Source organism: Notolepis coatsorum (assembly GCF_963971535.1).
Source record: "Notolepis coatsorum genome assembly, chromosome: 4".
NCBI lineage: Eukaryota > Metazoa > Chordata > Actinopteri > Aulopiformes > Paralepididae > Notolepis > Notolepis coatsorum.
In genome coordinates, this window is record NC_140168.1 from 142,515,121 (window position 1) to 142,535,344 (window position 20,224).

The 20,224-nt window shown below is 43.3% G+C and overlaps 1 protein-coding gene across 1 annotated transcript in view; it reads right to left on the reverse strand.

The window, feature by feature from the left end:
* The window catches only part of arhgef15b (Rho guanine nucleotide exchange factor 15b), a 158,428-nt gene extending 140,026 nt beyond the window's left edge, over positions 1–18,402 (reverse strand). Inside the window, 1 exon segment of the mRNA XM_084312347.1 lies at positions 18,264–18,402. The gene's annotated coding sequence lies outside the window, so the exon portion shown is untranslated.
* Between the last annotated feature and the right edge of the window lie 1,822 nt (positions 18,403–20,224).

Genomic DNA, 20,224 nt, shown 5'->3' on the forward strand with positions numbered 1-20,224 from the left:
ATATTTCTTTGTCACCGTGCCGTGTTATTATGAGTGTCTGCCATAATTAGTTGTACTGTCTGGCAAGTAATACTAAGTACATAATTAGCAGTGGTTTAATCTATCACAATCTTTAATACAGTCAGGGTTTTGTAACCCCTCAGTTACAGTCACATTTCACTATGAAGAGCCACTATTTACTTAAAATAGCATATTCCACCTCTGTGAGATGGTCTACAAAATAAAACTCTAAATGTTAGTTTTTAGTGGCGAAATAAAGAAGTAATAATTTTGTTACAGCAACTTCCTGTAATCACTTGACCCCTGTATAATCTATTATAATTGATCATGGAAAACGGCTTTTGGAGCTCTGAGAGGATTGTAAATAGCAGCGAACCGCTTTGGCTACACTGAATTCCTAATAGGTGACGGCGCACCCATCATCTTCTGGTTAAAAACTCAAAAGTCCCAAACGGAAAGAATAATCCGATTTCACAGAGTTGTAGTCGAGACTTGGGGCAACATTTGGATGCAAAAACCTTGTTGTTGGCTCCTATTTATTTAAGGGTAGTCTTTTGTTGGAGGCATTTCTCCAACAAATCATCAACTGACAAACACCATTGTGTGCGCCCAGGGGTCGGCTACAATCTGAGTGGTTGTTTGTTCTGCCAGTTGAAAGTATCGTCTGGGACTTTGACTTTTTGTGAGGGAAGTGGCCCGAAAATGGAAGGAGTCGAAACTGCGTTCTGAATAGCATTTGATTGCATTAACCCTTTCACTACCACGCTACCAAATGGTTAACCCTTTCACTGCGACAATACAGGAGGTTAAACATTTCACTGCCATACGATAAAGGGTTAACCCTTTCACTACCACACTACAGACGGTTAACCGTCTGTAGTGTGGTAGTGAAAGGCTAACCTTCTGTAGTGTGGTAGTGAAAGGGTTAAGGCAGAACGTTTGACCTCCCTGATAGGAGAACCATGTAAACTAATTCATTAATAACATGTAAATCGCCCAAATCGAAGATACCGGTATGTGGTTACCGCATGATGGCCGCAATAGCTTAATTTTTCTCCTGCAGCTCCACTGTATTCATTATTGTAAAATAAAGGCTCTTTATCAAAGCTCTATCATGAGTCGTGAAGGTTCTCTTGTTGGATGGACTGAGACGACCACTCAATCAAACACCTAATAAAGGAATTTGTTTCGGTTGTTTGGTGCAACATTAACAGACAGACAATTAACACTTTGAGCGCCACTCGCGGCTAATCTCGGGTTTACGATTGTGACGTTGAAAGCCACGTCACAGCTTTTCTCTGAATTTTTTTTTATTTTTATTTTTAGCGATCTGAAATCACATTGCATCACGCCGTTGGAGATCAGAGATCAGATCTACCGTTGGAGATCCAGGGGCCGCCGGCGATCAGATGTGAAAAAAGCGCCCCCTATCGTCTCCCAGATGGTAAATCACCCTTTTGGAATGGACTCAATGAAAATGGATGGGAAAAAAATATATTCCAGTCCACATTTTCCAGTCCACTGACGGAAAATGTGGAGTTACCAGAGTTCATTCTGGAGCCTCTGAGCCGCGGCGAGCATGGGTTATACTGTACACACGTTGGATCAATATACTGTACTTATCGATTTTTTCGAATGGTGATCAGGAATTGGAATATACCATTTGGATACCATCTGATGTCAGGTAAGGAATCTATGTTATCAGTGTTAGGATAATCAGACTCGTTTTCATGGAGATTTTCCACTATGTGATATGGCTGTTTCACTGTAAAAGCCATGAGGAAATAATAGCAGCGATTATCAGCGCACGGCACGAGCGTGCGTGCGCACCAGTGATGCCACAGATTACTTGTAAAAGTAATCCGATTACTGATTACTGATTACTCCTTTAAAAAGTAATCCAAGTTACTTTACTGATTACTTGATTATCAGAGTAACTTAGTTACTTTGAAAGTAACTAGGTTACGAAGTCGTCGTCGTTCCCCCAACAGTTTTTTTTAAAACGCTTTATTGAAAGTGCATAAATTGTTTTTAACTTGTTTCTCTGCACATAACGTAAATTGTTAAACTAGTGCTTCAGCTTCTGTACCATCAAGTATGGTAAAGCAACAGTCTATGATGCTCACAGCATTAGAGCAGCCAGCCAGTGGTTTTACAAAACCAGTGTATCCATTCACATCTAACAAATGCAGGCTGAACTATTCAATTATATCAACTGTAACTATTAAATTGTTTTTATAAATGTCTCTCTATAAACATACAATCAGTCTCTCTTTAACATGTAAATTAACTGTAAATCTGGCAAATAAGAGCTTTTGCTCTGCCACCATCAAATATACATTAATCAATAGGGAAAGAAACAATCTCTCTCTTTTGCTGTTTGGCTGGCCTCCGAGTCCTCCTGTACCTAGTCGAAGCGTCGTAGTGTTGTGATTCCAGATGCTTTCAATGCAATTGGATGTGCTGTTTTTAGCGGTAGACAGTATTTACGTTTAGGTCGCTTTCACATATAGTTTCGGTTCTGGGGGTGAAGTTGAAACATCTGAACAATGTCACGCGGTCGAAAAGGGCGCTTGTCTATTGGACAGTGGAAATGTGTGTGTGGCTGCTGCGATCCCGTGTGTGCGCGCGCGCGTGTGTGTGTGTCTGTGTGTGTACTGCGGTCTGCGGAGCCCTTCAGTTCAGCGGAGCCGAGTTTTGACATGGCATTGATCCATTGTTCTATTGAAGCACATTACCACCATCCTCTCGCTAAACAACTTGTAGACCACGGTGTTTTTATGAGTGCCCACAAGTAGCTGTTTTAATAATATAATAAGCCGCGCGCCTCGGTAATAATAATAAGCCGCGTTTTTTCTTCCTGTAAGCGTTTTGGGGTGGAATTCTCAGACGAATGCAACGGAGCCCTGCTGTCACACGATTGGCGCATATGTCACATGACGTGCTGTGAAGACCCGCCCTACTCTGCCTCTGATTCGCAGACTGTGGATGGGGAATGTGATTGGGCCAAAGCAGAGTCACTCACAGACAGAGAGTCCAGTCACGCCGCGGGCCACATTCTTGTGTAACCCTTTCACTGCCACACCACGTCACTCCCAAATAAGAAAAAAGCACAGCTCAAAAATGTATTTTTGACTGTCGAAAACGAAATAAAATACTGCATTCCGCCTGCATTATGAATTTATGATGAGATAGTAACGAAATAGTAATGCACAGCCACTTGGACAAGTAACTGCAATCAGATTACTGGCTTTTAAAGATTAACGCGTTAGATTACTATTTTCGGGGAAAAGTAATCAGATTACAATAACGCGTTACTTAGTAACGCGTTACCGGCATCACTGGTGCGCACACATATACTATCGACCATCTAGCGTTTATTTGAAAACGATTCATAAATAGACAGACAAATGATAACGTTCTGGAATATTCCAGTAAAAGGCGATTATCAGGGAATGTGTTGTTTTTTCTTCGAAACCGAGTGGTTTTCAAAATGCTATAAAAAGGAAATGAAGCGATAAAAACACAATCTGCTTTGCCAATGTTGACTGGAAAATGATTCTTTGATAAGCAATGGGCAGATTAGACACATAGCATAATTTAAAACATAGATTAGGCGATATTAACGTTACATGGGCCGTGGACCGTGGCATCAACGGGGTAAAAAGGAAAACACGGCCTGGCACTGAAAGTGTTAAGGTAGAATCAAATAAAAGGTAGAATCAAATTAAATGGAATATACAAACTAAATAAAAATAAGAGTAGAATAGAATAGAATAATACAATAAAATGGGACAGGGCTGTACAATTGTACAGGATTTAGTAGAGTATATACACTAATTGCAATAGAAATGCAGTGGGACAGAATATTTAACAGGGCTGTGCAATTGAGCAGTATTGTGCAAATTAACAGTGAGGTATAGGGCGGCTAGGTGGTGCAGTGGGCAAGGCACTCACCACCAATGCTGGAGATGCTGGGTTCGCGTGTTTGAATCCAGCTCTCCACATTGTTTTCAGTTTGGCTGGTCGTCCGTACTAATAAAATTGGCAGTATTAGAGGGTGGGAAAGCTGATGGGTGGGTCCTGGGCGTTGTAAACAGAAAAATACTCCTACAGTTCGGTCGGGGCGCCTGCTCAGCGAAGGAAGGACCTTCCACACGTTAGTCAAGTCAAGTCAAGAGTTTTAATTGTCACGGCATACAGGTATACAATGAAATGCGGGTGGTCTTGCCCGCAACGATGTGCAATACAGTGGTACATATAATAGAATCAAAAAATTAAAAAACAACATTGTGCAGTAAACAGGTAACAGGTAACATGGAGTGACATCTCGGTATCTGTACATAGTTATTTACACAGCATAATGGGACATGCTAGTTAGCTTTGGTAGTGCAATACACTGTTCCTGTTACTCTAATTTAAAGTGTCCTTTCCTTTGGCCATAAGTGTGCGTGTGTGCGACATGAGTGTGTGCCCGCTCATGTTAAAGTGTTAAGTGGCTGCTCGTGTGTGAGCGTGCACAGTGTGCGTGTCGTGTGTGTGTTCATGTGTGCTTGTGTGTGGATAGTTCAATGTTCTGAGCACTCAATGTTCATTGTTCATGGCTCTGATGGCCTGGGGGAAGAAGCTGAGCCTAAGCCGCTCTGTCCTAGTAGCTGGGGTTCGCAGGCGTCTGCCTGACCTCAGCAGCTGAAACAGGCTGTTATTGGGGTGGTGAGGGTCTTTCATTATCCTACAGGCTCTGGATTTGCACCTCTTGTTGTATAGAACCTGCAGGGGGGGTAGTGCAATACCCGTGGTACGCTCGGCTGAGCGCACCACTCTCTGTAGGGCCTTCTTGTCCTGTGCCGTGCTGTTTCCATACCGGGCAGTGATGTTTCCGGTCAGGATGCTCTCTACAGCTCCTGAGTAGAAGGACTGGAGTATCTTCCCCGATACTCTGAACTTCCTTAACTGTCTCAGGTGGTAGAGGCGCTGTTTCGCCTTCTTTACTACTGTGTCTATGTGTGTTGACCATGTCAGGTCCTCTGAGATGTGGACCCCCAGGTACTTAAAGCTGCTCACCCTATCCACGGTAGCCCCGTTAATCATCAGTGGTGTGTGCGTCTCCTGCTGTCCTCTCCTATAATCCACGATCAGCTCCTTGGTTTTACCAATGTTCAGGAGCAGGCTGTTGTCCTGGCACCAGCGTTCCAGTACCTCAACCTCCTCCCGGTAGGCCTTCTCGTCGTTGTCCGAGATCAGCCCCACCACCACCGTGTCATCCGCGAACTTCACTATGGAGTTGGAGCTGAACTTGGCCACACAGTCGTGTGTGTAGACTGAGTACAGCAGGGGGCTCAGAACACAGCCCTGGGGGGACCCGATGCTCAGGGTGATGGTGTTGGAGGTCTGACCCCCCACCCTGACCGCCTGTGGTCTTTCGCTCAGAAAGTCCAGTACCCAGGCGCTCAGGGCGGAGCTCAGACCTAGCTCGATCAGCTTGTCCACCAGTCTGGTGGGGACTATGGTGTTGAACGCTGAGCTGTAGTCAATGAACAACAGTCTCACATAGCCCCCCTTCTGACGGTCAAGGTGCGAGAGGGTGCTGTGCAGTACCTAGGGAGACCGCGTCGTCGGTGGACCTATTTGTCCTGTATGCAAATTGCATAGGGTCCATATCACTGGGGAGGGAGGCACAAATGTGGTCCTTGACCAGCCTCTCGAAACATTTCATGACCACAGAGGTGAGTGCCACCGGTCTGTAGTCATTTGGACATGTTGGGGAGGGTTTCTTCGGTACAGGGATGATGGTAGACATCTTGAAGCAGGCAGGGACCACTGACTCCGCCAGGGATTGGTTAAATATGGCGGTGAACACTGGGGCCAGCTGGTTGGCACAGGACTTGAGTATGCGTCCTGTTATGCCATCTGGGCCAGCAGCCTTCCTGGTGTTCACCTGCATAAATGCTCTTCTCACACTGTGTTCCGACAACGAGAGAGCGTCCCCGCCCCCCCGCGGTTGCCCCCCCCCTCCACAACAGCCGGCGCGCCAATGACGTCACTAGCCGGAGAGCCGGCAGCGCCACTGTCTACACCAAACCGAGCGTAGAAGATGTTGAGCTTGTCCGCGAGGGAGGCGTCGTCGCTCCCCATTGAGGGGGCGCTGACTTTATAGTCAGTTATTGTCTTCAGTCCCTGCCATAATCCTCTTGTGTCGTTTTGTGCCATTTGTGTCTCCAGTTTGTCAGCATATGTCTTGGTGAGAATCTGCGCTGCCAGGCTGGCTGCCGGCTGGCTGCACATGTGTCGGAGGATAGCATGTGATAGTGTCCGGCCTCTCGGACCAACAGTAGGGGGGGTGCGCAACAACCAGGAAGGGGGGTTGGGAATTGGCATAACGACTAACAGTGGGATGGGAGAAAAATCGGAAAAAGAGGAGGGGGAAAAAGATAATAAAAAATAAATAAATAAAACAGTGAAGTATGAACAAGTATGAACAGAGTGTATATAAATATAAATATTCCAGGAGGGGTGTGTTAATGTAGCACAGTGGGGGGGTGTCAGTGGGGGTCCCGAGCCTTGTTGATGAGGCTCACTGCAGAGGGGTAGTAGATTGTGTGAATGGGCATTGGTCAAGCAGCGAAAAAGCAGCAACTGTATGCAGTCAGTTAATATGTAAACGTGTGTGAGTGTACTTATGTAAAACAGACCCGGCATTTCGAGGAACGCTCGCCCTCAGGCAAAACATCCTCCTTGTGCGTCGGTTGAATACAAGTAATAGCTAACCATTAGTTCAGAACCTGGTACAGTCACAATCCACCCTGTCCAGTAGCTAGTATAGCTAACCATTAGTTCACAGGTACAGTCACAATCCACCCTGTCCAGTAGCTAGTATAGCTAACCATTAGTTCACAGGTACAGTCACAATCCACCCTGTCCAGTAGCTAGTATAGATATTAGCTAACCATTAGTTCACAGGTACAGTCACAATCCACCCTGTCCAGTAGCTAGTATAGCTAACCATTAGTTCACAGGTACAGTCACAATCCACCCTGTCCAGTAGCTAGTATAGCTAACCATTAGTTCAGAACCTGGCCCCTGTAAATGTCCAAACCCAACCCCCTCCAATGTACAGTTCCCCCCCACCCGCATAGCAGAGGAGGAATTCTGTCGACGTGCACCGCCCTGCAATTATGTCATCTCACTCAGCTAGCATAATAACTATATCTGTGGTGACGTTTTCAAACGAGGTTACATAAAGGGTTTCTTCACAAGAGGGACAGGACAGAAACACAATAAACCTGATGCTTTTGCATGGAAGCACCGATGGACGGCCCGTCCGAGGACGACCTAGAGAGAGATTTTGCATGTTTGTTTGTATGTAACATAATGTTACATTTATGCAGATGAATACATAAACATGCACGCATACATTACACACACACACACACACGGTTAATGAGAAACAGTGAGGAGAGAGAGAGAGAGATTATACATTCCATTTTATTTCAAGTGTGTATGTGCAATTGTACTTGTACGTTAATAAAGACCTTTCTGATTCTGAGAGAGAGAGAGAGTGTGTGGAAGGATGGCAATAAATCACTGACAAGAAGATGAACTGGACTTGAACTATACTATATATACATGGCCATGGTCAACTAGGGATGCAGTAATTAACCAGTTTAACAGTGATTAAAACCATCACAGTGTCTCAACCATAGTCATTTTATGTTTTTTAAAAGTCAACTTCAGATATTTAATTTTCAATGGATTTTTACCATATAAAACTACTAAAACAGATTTTTTTACAGGATGAAATGTGAAAAATACAACAACAAAGTGTAGCTGCTTTGCAGCCATGGGACTGGGCAGAGAAAAGAAGAGGAAGAGGAAGATGAAGCTCTCGTTTTTATTCAGTGTCCATCGAGCGAAAAAGTGACAACCGTCCTCCTCCTCCCTATCTCCCTGTAATATCCATTTAGGTGACAGATAAGTGGAGTTGTCGATAACAATCTCAATTAAGATGTACGCTGATTCAGGACCATTTGAATCGCGACAGGGTGTCAGATCAGAACTGTCCAATCAGAACTGTCCCATAGATGATGTCACTTTGGTTGAGGGACGACACCACAGACAAACACAATCAACTCAAATGTTTATATATTAGGTGATGGGTGGTTTTGCAAAGATTAGATTAGATTTGTTTCTAATGTATTGTCATTATGCAGCACAAGTACAGTAAAACGAAAAAAAGTTTGGGATCCAACCAGAGTGCAAATGTAACAGTAAAGTGCAATAGTAATATACAATGTAGAGGTGATTAAACTGAGTATAAAATATTTTTTTTATCCACTTTTTCTCCCATTTTTTCTATATTTTCTCCCATCCCAATTTCGTATCATCCAATTCAACCCTCCCCTGTCACGAACGCTGTTTCTTGCCTCCCACAAGCCGGCTGCAATGTGGACTAAGTCATACATAGCACAAGTCCCCTCCGGTACTTGAGGTAACAGCAGTCGCATCTTTTCACCTGCGCAGCTCGATCTCTCAGTGGCGAGGAGTAACGCGTGGGAGGCTCACGCTGCCCCCGACACTTTTTTTTTTTTTTTTTTTTTTTTTAATCTTTTCCCCCCTCCATTTTTCCTCCGATTTTCTCCCATCCCAATGTTAGTCGTTATGCCAATTCCCAATCCCCTTCCTGGTCGCTGCGCACTTACCCCCCACAGTCATATCATCTGGGAGAGTGGAGGCTATCACGTGCTTCCTCCGACACACGTCCAGCCAATCAACCGCTTCTTTTCACCTGGCAGCGCGGATATTCTCCGAGAGGGCGTAGCGTGTGGAAGGATCACACTATCCCACGCTTAGCAGGCGCCCCGACCGAACTGTAGGAGTCGCTGTTTACAACGACCCGGAACCACCCCGCCAGCTTCTCCCACCCTCTAATACTGCCAATTGTATCAGTGTGAACGGCCAGCCAAGCTGGTGACAACCCCGGAGCTGTGAGCTGGATTCGAACAGGCGAATCCAGCTCACAGCTCCGGGGTTGGTGACGAACGCAATCTCCGCTACGCCACCTAACCGCCCGCCCCCGACACTTCCTGATTCTACTGCGCAGGCGCACCAACCGACCTGTAGGAGTCGCTGTCCACAACGCCCGATCCCCACCCATCAGTTTCCCACCCCCTAATACGGCCAATGTGTATTAGTACGGACGACCAGCTAAACTGAAAGCAAATGTGGAGCACTGGGCTCGAACAGGCGAGCCCAGCGTCTCCAGATTTCGTGGCGAGCGCCTTGCCCACTACGCCACGTAGCCGCCAAACTGAGTATAAAATATATACATTTGTACTGCTGAGTAATAGTGCTAATCAGATGTATGTATGTGCAGAGTTGTAGTATTAATATGTACAGTGATAGTATATGTCGTACTGGCCAACAGCGTAACTAGTAAGAGTAGGTAAGGGATATATTATGTACATATATAGATATAGCATCTACAAATATGTAACAGATATATATATATATATATATTACGGTAAGATTAAATATATAAGGGAATGAATACAGAACATAAGATATCCAAATATTAGCATCAGAATATGCATGTCCACTCCTTACACATTTTACACGCATTTCTAGCAGTCATTGATAGGACTTTTCTTTGTCGAATGTAATTTAATTTATTCTAATTTATGTAGAAATGAAAAGCATTCAGCATGTCAATGTAGGTATACTCAGTTTCACATGATAAAGCCAGCAGCATAAACCGTCACATTAATGTCACGCTTCTCAAGAATGACCTCGTCTTATAGGAACTGCTACCTTATCATTTCATTGAGCTGTAATTAACACAACACAAGGATTCAATGTCCCCGATGACATCACTGGTGGCTGTATTCCAACTAATTTACTCTCAAAAACTGTCAAACTAAATGAATGTGTGCAAAACTGTTTTAGATGTGTGTCTGAGATTATGTGCAAGATAAATCAGCATTGTTTTTGGTGAAGTGCCCCTTTAAGGGATGTATTTAAATCACTCAGACAGAGAAATGGCACCAACCCCGTTTTCAGGTCCAATGGGTCTATAATTGTATGTGGTAATAATAACGCAAGGTTCCATTTACATTGGCCTACCAAATGGCCATACTGCAGATTCCTCTCGCCATATGCTTGTATGACGTGGTGCGACAGCTGATGTAATATCTATCCGAAAGAGGGTTAGTCATTTTCTGAGTCAGTCAGCAAATGGAATACTGGTTGAGAAGAATTTGTTATTGCAACCGACAGGGCAAGGAAGGACCTACCATGGCATGTGGCTGCATGCATTTAGGGTTGGGCGCATGTTGGGGGATAAATAGAATTGCCTATTTTTTGGTACATTTAATTTCAAACCTTTATTTCAACTCGTAAGAAATACGAAATAGGTTACCGGCATTTACAGCGACAACAAGCTTATAAAACAAGACACTGTTTATCAGCAATTGCAATTGCATACATATAGGCACAATAAATAAGAATAAACAAGACAAAAATCAGCTAAGACAAGTCGACACACAGTGGTCGGAGATCATACTTTTAAATGCAGCGAGAGAAGGAAGAACCTTCAGCTTCAAAGTGTTGGAAGCGTCAAATAAAAAAGCAGTTTTTCCTGGTTCAGAGCAAACTGGAGGAACGCTAAGAACCAACCAGGCATTTTAATGTGTAGAATAGGTTCCCAGATTCCATTCCAACAGTGTTGTGATGTAAAGGGGAAGTTTACCAATAAGGGCTTTAAAAATAAACAAATACCAATGATAGTTACGCCTTTCAACCAGAGAAGACCATCCAGCCTTTTCATAAAGGACACAGTGGTGGGCATATCTGTCACCAGTAATAAATCTGAGGGTAGAATGATAGACCGAGTGCAGTGGTTGAAACCGCAGCATGCCTATAAATCACATCACCATAGTCCAAAATTGATAAGAAAACTGCTTCAACATTCCTCTTTCTACTAATCACAGGAAAACTGGATCTATTTCTGTACAGGAAGCCAATTTTCTGTCGCAGCTTGGGAACAAGAATATCCACATGGAAATGAATATTTCTCATCGAGCCACAAGCCACGATATTTACACTCAGTGACTCTCTCAATGTTAAAACCGCATTATGGTAGATATACTGTATGACTTGTACTTCATCATAATCAACATTTCTGTCTCTGGAGAACAGCATACATTTAGTTTTACTAGCATTGAGGACTAATTTAAGATTGATAAAAAGCTTCCTGAAGAACATTAAAAGAAAGCTGCAAGTTCTCAGTGACCAAATAAACAGTGTCAGCGATGCAGTACACAATAGTATCCTCCACATACAAATGGTAATGACAGTCATTCAAAGAAGAAACAATATCATTCATATAAATAGTCAAAAAGGACAGGACCCAGCACTGAACCTTGCGGCACACCTTTAGTTGAAACCAATCACATGCACCACTATTTGATTGATTGATTGAAAACTTTATTCATAACAACATTCATATAAAACTCTCAAAACAGTCAAAATGTCTATAGACCTTGTTCTTAATCTGCACGGTGATTGATTGAATGAAAATTTTATTAACAGATTGCAGAATGGGTACAGTACAGTACAGCTCAATACATACAATTGTTAAGGGGATGCAGACCAGAGAAAGACTTTTGTCTTGTTTACATCAGGGTCCCCCATTTTCAATTCATCATAACATATATGACATACATGACATACAGATAGACAGTACTGCTACATCTATACATTTATGACATATCAGATTTGCAAATACAGTACTGTTTGTGATACCAAAAGAGTCCAGAAAAGAGAGTATACATTTGACGTAGAAACTGTACATTGGAGGAGGTTGGGTGGGGTTGGGTGGGTGGGGTGGGGAGGGCTTGGGTAGGTGGGGTTGGGGAGACACTGTACAACTGTACAAGCAAAACTGTATGTTGGAATATTAACAAAACCATACTTGGTAATTTACTGTACATTGGGTTGGGTTAGGACATTTACAGGGGCCAGTTTCGAATTGCAGTCTCCCGTAGGTGTTCTTTGAGGGTGCTTTTGAAAGTGGGTAGTGATTCACATTCCTTTACAGCTTTGGGTAGGGCGTTCCACATTGATGTGGCATAATTGCTAAACGTGTTTAGTCCCTTGTTTGAGCCGAATCTGGGTTTAACCTGATTTGTGGAGCTCCCTCTGGTGTTGTGATCGTGGTATTCACTGACCTTTGGGAAGTATTTTGACATGTACATGGGTACCTTGGTCGTGTAGTGAATCTTGTAGACCAGGCCCATTGCAAGTTGCTGTACTCTGTCGTCTACTCTAACCCATCCTAGTTTGTCAAAGTGGGCAGGGGTGAGGTGGGTTCTAGGAGTAAGGTCAAGCAGTAGTCTGACCAGTTTGTTTTGAGATGTTTGTAATTTTGTTTTTAGCGCCTTTGAGGTGCTTTGGTACCATGAGGTGCAAGCATAGTCGTAGTACCCTTGAATGAGTGCTCCTGCCAGAGTCTTCAGGGTATTCTTGTTTACCAGTGAGGAGATCCGGTACAAGAAACGAGTCTGTTGGTTGACTTTTTTTATTACATTGGATGCCATTTTGTCACAGGAAAGATTTGCCTCTAGGATGGAGCCCAGGTAGGTAATTTCTTCTTTCCTTGTGACAATATTGTCACCCACTGTAACTGAGAAGCCGTCGGTCTTGCTGAGTTTGTTATTTGAATCGAAGAGAATGGACTCTGTTTTGCCCATGTGTAATGATAGTTTGTTATCAGCGAGCCATATGCAGATTTTGCCTAGTTCCGAGCTGAAGGTTTTTTCAACCTGTAACTTGTTCTTGTCAGAGACCAGCAGGGCTGAGTCGTCCGCAAACAGGAACAAGTTGCAGTCACAAGCTGACGACATGTCATTTGCATAAATTAGGAACAGTAGCGGACCTAGTATGCTTCCTTGTGGAACACCACAGCTCACTGTGAGGGGGGGGGGGGGGGGGGGGGGGGGATAGGGTACCGTTTACCTCCACCATCTGTTCTCTCCCCTCCAGGTAGGATTGCATCCAGCTCACTGATATCAAAACCAATTGCTTTTAGCTTGTCAAACAGAATGGTGTGATTGACAGTGTCGAAGGCCTTTTGTAGGTCCAGCATGACCATGCCGCAGTATTTGCCCGCGTCCACCTATCCAAGCCAATACTAGATAACCTTTTCAAAAGCAGGTGATGATCAACTGTATCAAAGGCTTTTGACAGATCTAGGGAGCAGCACAGTATTTCCTATTATCTAAAGCCAAAAGTATTATTATTAATGTAAACTACTAGTACTAACGAGTCGGTCGCAGTCAACCAGCACTTGACCCTTTAGCTCAGCTGGTTAGTGCGGCTGCCTGTGGATCCTATGGACTGCTAGTGGTCCCAGGTTGAAATCCACTAGGTTACATTGGTGGCAGTGGTGGGATCTCACGAAGGAACGTGCGAGGACGCACTTCTTGGGGGGAGGACGACTGTAAACTACAAACGAGTCGGTCACAGTCAACCAGCACTTGCTAACAGGTCTGACCCTTTAGCTCAGCTGGTTAGTGCGGCCGCCTGTGGATCCTATGGTCCCAGGTTCAAATCCACTCAGTTTTATTAGTACCGGTAATCAGTGTGGTGGCTGACATTGTGCTGTGATTGGCTCTGAGTCCAGATTGAGTGATGTGAGAGGAAAAAACTTGAGTTGATTATTTACCAGGGTCTCAAAACCTTTGCCAAGCAAAGTACCTGGAAATAGGATGATAGTTGCCCAAATTATCCCTATCATCTCCTTTGTGCGGGAAGCACCCTGACAGATTTCCAAACTAGAGGAAAACACCCTGAGGCAATAAAGATATTAAAAATGTATGTTGACTGTTACGTAATAACTAGGGCAGCCAGTTTTATAAAAAAAAATATTATCAAAATTATCCTCCAATAGAGCACTTAGGATCAATACATCGCAAGGCATCAAGTACATCAATAAGTGAAACGGGCTGAGAGGAGAAACAAATGACAGACCAGGTTGTGAACAATTAGTAACAGCATCAACAAGAGGGTATAGTTGTTCAAATCAAGACACATTTTGTTTTGAATAAGAGCTAGTACTTGCACTTTCTAATGAGGTGGGTTGCAGCCATGTTTGTCTCTGACTAAGTGGGACGTTTTTTTTTGTTGTAACTGCACTGGCTTGTCAGACTAGTTTGAGGAGTGCTGGGGCGCCTGGTGCTGCACTTGAGCTCTTCACACAGAGAGAGAAACACACGGTTTCACCTTTCATTCTGCCAGAAGACATGTTTCAAACCACTACCTGCATAGGTGTAGATTTAGGGGGGTTACAGCCGTGTACCCCTCAATATTGAGAAGAGGTAAATTTGTCCCCCTCAAAAGAATATAGCTAATATGAAAGACAACCCCCTCCCCAAAAGAGGTAAGAAATAAGAGGGTCAAAACATTTATATATCCTTCTTACCTGTGACTACAGTATATATTATAGTCCCTATATTCTTGTATGCAAGGTGCTATACAAATCAAGTTTAGAGTTTATCATATTAACTAATTTATTTATTATTATATTAACCAACTATTTCAGAGCCTTACTGCATTATATTCCATATATTTGTGTCAGCGGGTACCTGGATGTTTTCTTTTCCTTTACATAAATAAAGACATTTCCATGTAGATTTTTTGTTATTATAAATTTATTTTTATTTTTTATTATGTTTTTGGTAGATTTATATTTGTTTGTACTACCGGACAGTCTGGTAGAGAGAGAGAGAGAGAGAGGAAGAATGGGAGACAGAGCGGGGGGAAGACATTCGGCAAAGGACGCCGGGTCCGGGAATCGAACCCGGGTCGGCCGCTTCGCAGCGCAGACGCAGCGTGTTACATGGGTCGCCACTTGGGTGCCCTATTATTAAGTATTTGACGCTCTAAACTTCCTGGGGGAGGACCTCCAGACCCCCTGCTTGAAATTTCCCCCCTGGCCCCCCAGTGTTGAAACCAAAGCTTGGCTACCTGTATAATGATGACAGAACACAATCAGGAAGTCCCTCCCACCGACACTCGAGAAAGTCCTCCACAAAGACTCTTAACGAGCTGCCCCGAGCGTCGTTCGTCTCCTCATCCTTCTCTCCGTCGCTCCTCCACTCTCATCTTTCAACCTCTGTTCTTTTAGAGCTCACGTTTCTTTGGATCAGCACTTTCTACAATCTCATGTGTACAACAGGACTGAAAAGGGGCATTTCACCCAAAAGAAAACCAATTCTGCAACCTGTTGTAATGCGATGATCAAAAGAGATTATATAAAAATAAAGAAAATATTTAAACCAATGCTGATTTATTTGACACATAATCTCACACACATCCCAAAAACTTTTTTTTGTATCTACTTTTTCTCCTCCCTTTTCTGTGTTTTTTCTCCCCATCCCAATCTACCTCTCGTGCCAATTCTCCCTCCCCTGTCCTGATCGTTGCTCGTATGTGCCCCCCACTGGCCGGTTGTAGGGAGGATAGAAGCCTTGCATCACATGTCCCCTCCGATACATGTGGAGGCAGCCTGTCGCATCTTTTCATCTGCCAGCGCGGACTCTCATTGGCGAGGAGTCACGTGTGGGAGGCTCACACTGCCCCCGCCATTTTTCCTGACTTTGCTGTGCAGGCGCCCTGGCCGACCTGTAGGAGTCACTGTTCACAACGACCAGACTACAACCCTTCGACTTCCCTCCCGCTGACTCTGCCAATTGAGTCAGTATGACGGCCAGCCCAAGCCGGAGGCAACGCCGACAGCCGGATTCGATACCGGTGTCTCTTGCGTTGGTGACGAGCGCAATGTCCGCTGAGCCACCCAGCCACCCTTGCTCGAAACCGTTTTTAACACATAGTTATTGAGAGTGAATGAGTTTGAATATGGCCACCGGTGGTGATGTCATCCGGGACATTGGCTCAATGAAATGAGAAGGTAGCAGTCCCTATAAGACAAGGCATTGCTATTTTTTTCATCTAGGCCTACATCATTTCATGGAGCTGTAATTAACACAACACAAGGATTCAATGTCCCCGATGGTATCAATGTGTCGGCCATAATCAAACTCATCCACTCTCGATTACTGTCAAACTAAACTGTTTTAGAGGTTTTAGATGTGTGTGTAAGAAGATTATGTGCAAACTAAATTGTGATTTTTGGGGTGAAGTGCCCCTTTAAAGACATTTTGATAAATAAGATATAACTAACTTTTGCTTCACCTTACATGATGGCTACAGGCATTCTGTAACCTCAGACCCCAAAACACTCCCACCAGTGAATCCAGTATAATGATGTCGATGTCGGTGTGTGTGTGTGTGTGTGTGTGTGTGTGTGTGTGTGTAAACTTTTAGTCTTCATATTTGGAAGCCTGGGTCATGACTCATGTTCATAAGTTGGGTATTAGAGGCCTTCAGATGGCCGGTCTTCCGAAGAGAAGAGCCAAACAGTTAGCAAGATATTGCTCAGTGTCAGCTATTATTGGCAGCCGCGCAATTTGGAGAAGACGCTGCTATCTGTATGAGCTGTGTGTTGAATGTCAGGTTCATCATCCATGTGTTTGTGTAACTTTGGTTGCCATTGTCAATTTGGGCACGAATGTATCAGAATAACCCACAATGTACAAGTGCGCTGATAATATTTGTGTCCTTTAAACATTGTCTTTATGTGGACATAAATAAAGATTCTAAATGTGTGTGTGTGTGTGTGTGTGTGTGTGTGTGTGTGTGTGTGTGTGTGTGTGTGTGTGTGTGTGTGTGTGTGTGTGTGTGTGTGTGTGTGTGTGTGTGTGTATTATTTCCAGGGTTCAGCTTTAGCCCCAGGTCAGTGTCTAGGAAAACATTAGACGACTTACATTTGGGGATGCTCACACACAAAGCTCACAAAGACCATAGGCAAAGCACATCTGTGTATATATATATAAATGTGTGTGTGTGTGTGTGTGTGTGTGTGTGTGTGTGTGTGTGTGTGTGTGTGTGTGTGTGTGTGTGTGTGTGTGTGTGTGTGTGTGTGAATACACTATCTAAAGAGTACACTTAAGGTTACACCCCCAGCAGCTCTCAATCAGCAGTCCTCGAACCCAACTGTTGAGTGTTGATCTCATCGATACTCAACCGCATATTCACGTTCACGTCGTGTGACGTCATACGTTTATTCACGTTGTATATATTGAAAGAGCGCCAATAAATCTTTCTTTCCAGTCAGTGAGCTGAAGTGAGCAGTCATGTGTATTCTTGATTACCAAAGACATTTAACCTAGCTACCAAGTATGGCTGCAACACCGCCAACACCCCAGCAGCTCTCAATCAGCAGTCCTCGAACCCAACACCTCTCCTCTGTCTCCGTCTGGTTATCCTGACCTGGTTCAGTGAATGGGGACGACAACATGTCTCCAGTGGACCAGACGTGACACGCGTACAGTGGGGTCAGCAGGCCCAGTCATTCACCTCTCTGCTATTGTACGTCTCTATCAATGGTATAGGGCTGCTTCCCAATGCCGAAGGGGGAAGCCTATTAAGTCCAACTGCTATCAGACACCACTGTGTGATCCCTCGAGTCAGACCAGCTATAGTAGAACAATCCCGAGTGCTTAAAGTGGACCCCTGACCTCCATTAACACAATGGTGTGTGTGTGTGTGTGTGTGTGTGTGTGTGTGTGTGTGTGTGTGTGTGTGTGTGTGTGTGTGTGTGTGTGTACACACAGTGTGCCATCTGTCATCTATTCTGATCACCGTCCAGAGTAACCTAATGGGTGAGGATGTTTATATGGGGAGGGGCTCAGAGACCAGACTGGCAATAGCCTTGGAGGATGTGTGTGTGTGGGGGGGGGGGGGGACTGTGGCGGTTCCACGTTGGCCAGGAAAAGGTTGGCGGAAAAGGAGAGGAAGGAAAACATGCAGAGAGAGAGAGAGAGAGAGAGAGAGAGAGAGAGAGAGAGAGAGAGAGAGAGAGAGAGAGAGAGAGAGAGAGAGAGAGAGAGAGAGAGAGAGAGAGAGAGAGAGACTGACTATGGGTGGCTAACTGGATAACGTCGGAGAATATTAATAACTAGGAACGTAAAAATCCATATAGCATTATACAATGTTGATATGTATAGACCCTATGCCGGATATACAGTAGGAGAAAAACATGTCAAGCAAAAAGAGCTGATGTCAATAAATACTGTAACTGTAGGTTATGCTGTCAGTCATCATCAGCTGTTAAAATGTGAAAACGAAAAGAGCAGGACACTACTCACCGAGATGGGAAATCAAAACCCCTCTGTCACTCGCGTCTCGTGTTGATGAATCGCAACGACATGGCAGGTTTGATTCATAATAACACACTATTATGAGTAAAGTCACTGTTCGATTAATAAAATCCCCGGTTCGAGCAGGTCGGACGCGATGTAAACTTCTTGGAGCTAAAACAAATAAATAAAAAGAGGCCTTACTGTAATAAACACTAAACGTGGAATCGCTCGCCGTATAATAAAAAGCAACCCAGAAGAAGTATTTCTTATTGATTATTGGTGGCTTGTTGTCTATGAATCCGTGCTCGATATCATCCGTTGTTGTTGCCTGTTCTTTGTTAGCAGCGTGATGCGAGACAGTGCAACCCCCTAGCCCCCCCCTGGGATTTCTCCACCCCTCTCGCTCTCTCTCTCTCTCTCTCTCTCTCTCTCCTCTCTCTCTCTCTCTCTCTCTCTCTCTCTCTCTCTCTCTCTCTCTCCCCCCCCCACCCCCCACCCCCCCTCCCCACCCCCCCCCACCCCCCCCTCCCCCCCACTCTCCCCCACCCCCCCCCCCCCCCCCCTCCCCCCTCCCCCCCCCCTCTCTCTCTCCCTCTTGCTCTACAACAACCCCCTAACAACTTGTCATGCAAGTTTCACATCTACAGCGCAAATAAGTAATCTAGTTATAAATAATATTACTTATTAATTGGAAAATCCAAATATATATATATATTTTTTGTCCAGAGCTCAAAGCAAAACACAAAAAAAATAACATAGGGTACTATAATTGTGTAAGCTAAATACACAGAGCAGTCAACTCCCTTGCAAGTTGTATGGCTTCTCGTAAAGGAACACAGGGGGGGGGAATAATATAGCATATTTATCTTCCGAAAATCGATTATCATATTTCCTCCTCTGCCCCCGCCCTAGGTCTATTTGAAGTTGGGGATAGCCCTGAGAGAGGTGACGTCGTCTCTCTCGAAGTTTGCAAACGGCCACAACCAAACAGGTGTTCTATATCTATCTATGGGTGCAAGTAGGGTTGAATGGGCGCGGCTGCTATCCCTCCACCTCCGTCTCTCAGACTAGTAATAATAATAATAATAATAATAATAATAATAATAATAATAATAATAATAATAATAATAATAATAATAATAATAATAATAATAATAATAATAATAATAATAATAATAATAATAATAATAATAATAATAATAATAATAATAATAATAATAATAATAATAATAATAATAATAATAATAATAATAATAATAATAATAATAATAATAATAATAATAATTTTATTTGTATAGCACTTTTCATACAGAGGTTGCATTTCAAAGTGCTTCACAACAGTAAAAAAATACAGGCATACGCGAGCAGGGTAAGGCAAATCACAGTTCTTTAGTAATACAAATAATAAAATAGAATAGATTAGATCGAGTAAAAAAGTGCAGTTTAAAATAGGCTAAAAAATAATAGTGGTAGGCTACTTCCACCTAGCGAAAAACCAACAATCATAGTTTGTGTTATTCTCTATAACAATGATATAATAATAATAATAATAATAATAATAATAATAATAATAATAATAATAATAATAATAATAATAATAATAATAATAATAATAATAATAATAATAATAATAATAATAATAATAATAATAATAATAATAATAATAATAATAATAATAATAATAATAATATTTTAGAAGGCTCTGCTTCCACCTAGCGACATGTTTTGGAACACACACTTATAATTAAGACCTAACAAACCAAGAATCATAGTTTAAGATAAGATAAGATATTCCTTTATTGATCCCCTTGGGGAAATTCAGGCATCATAGCAGCATGGGGGGGAGGGGGGGAGGGGTACAGGTAGTAAAACAACACAGTATACAGGTAGTAAAAGACAACACAGGCAGTGTAAACAATTTGATCAATATGGTCAATATAATTTACTATCTGACTAGCTGAGGAATA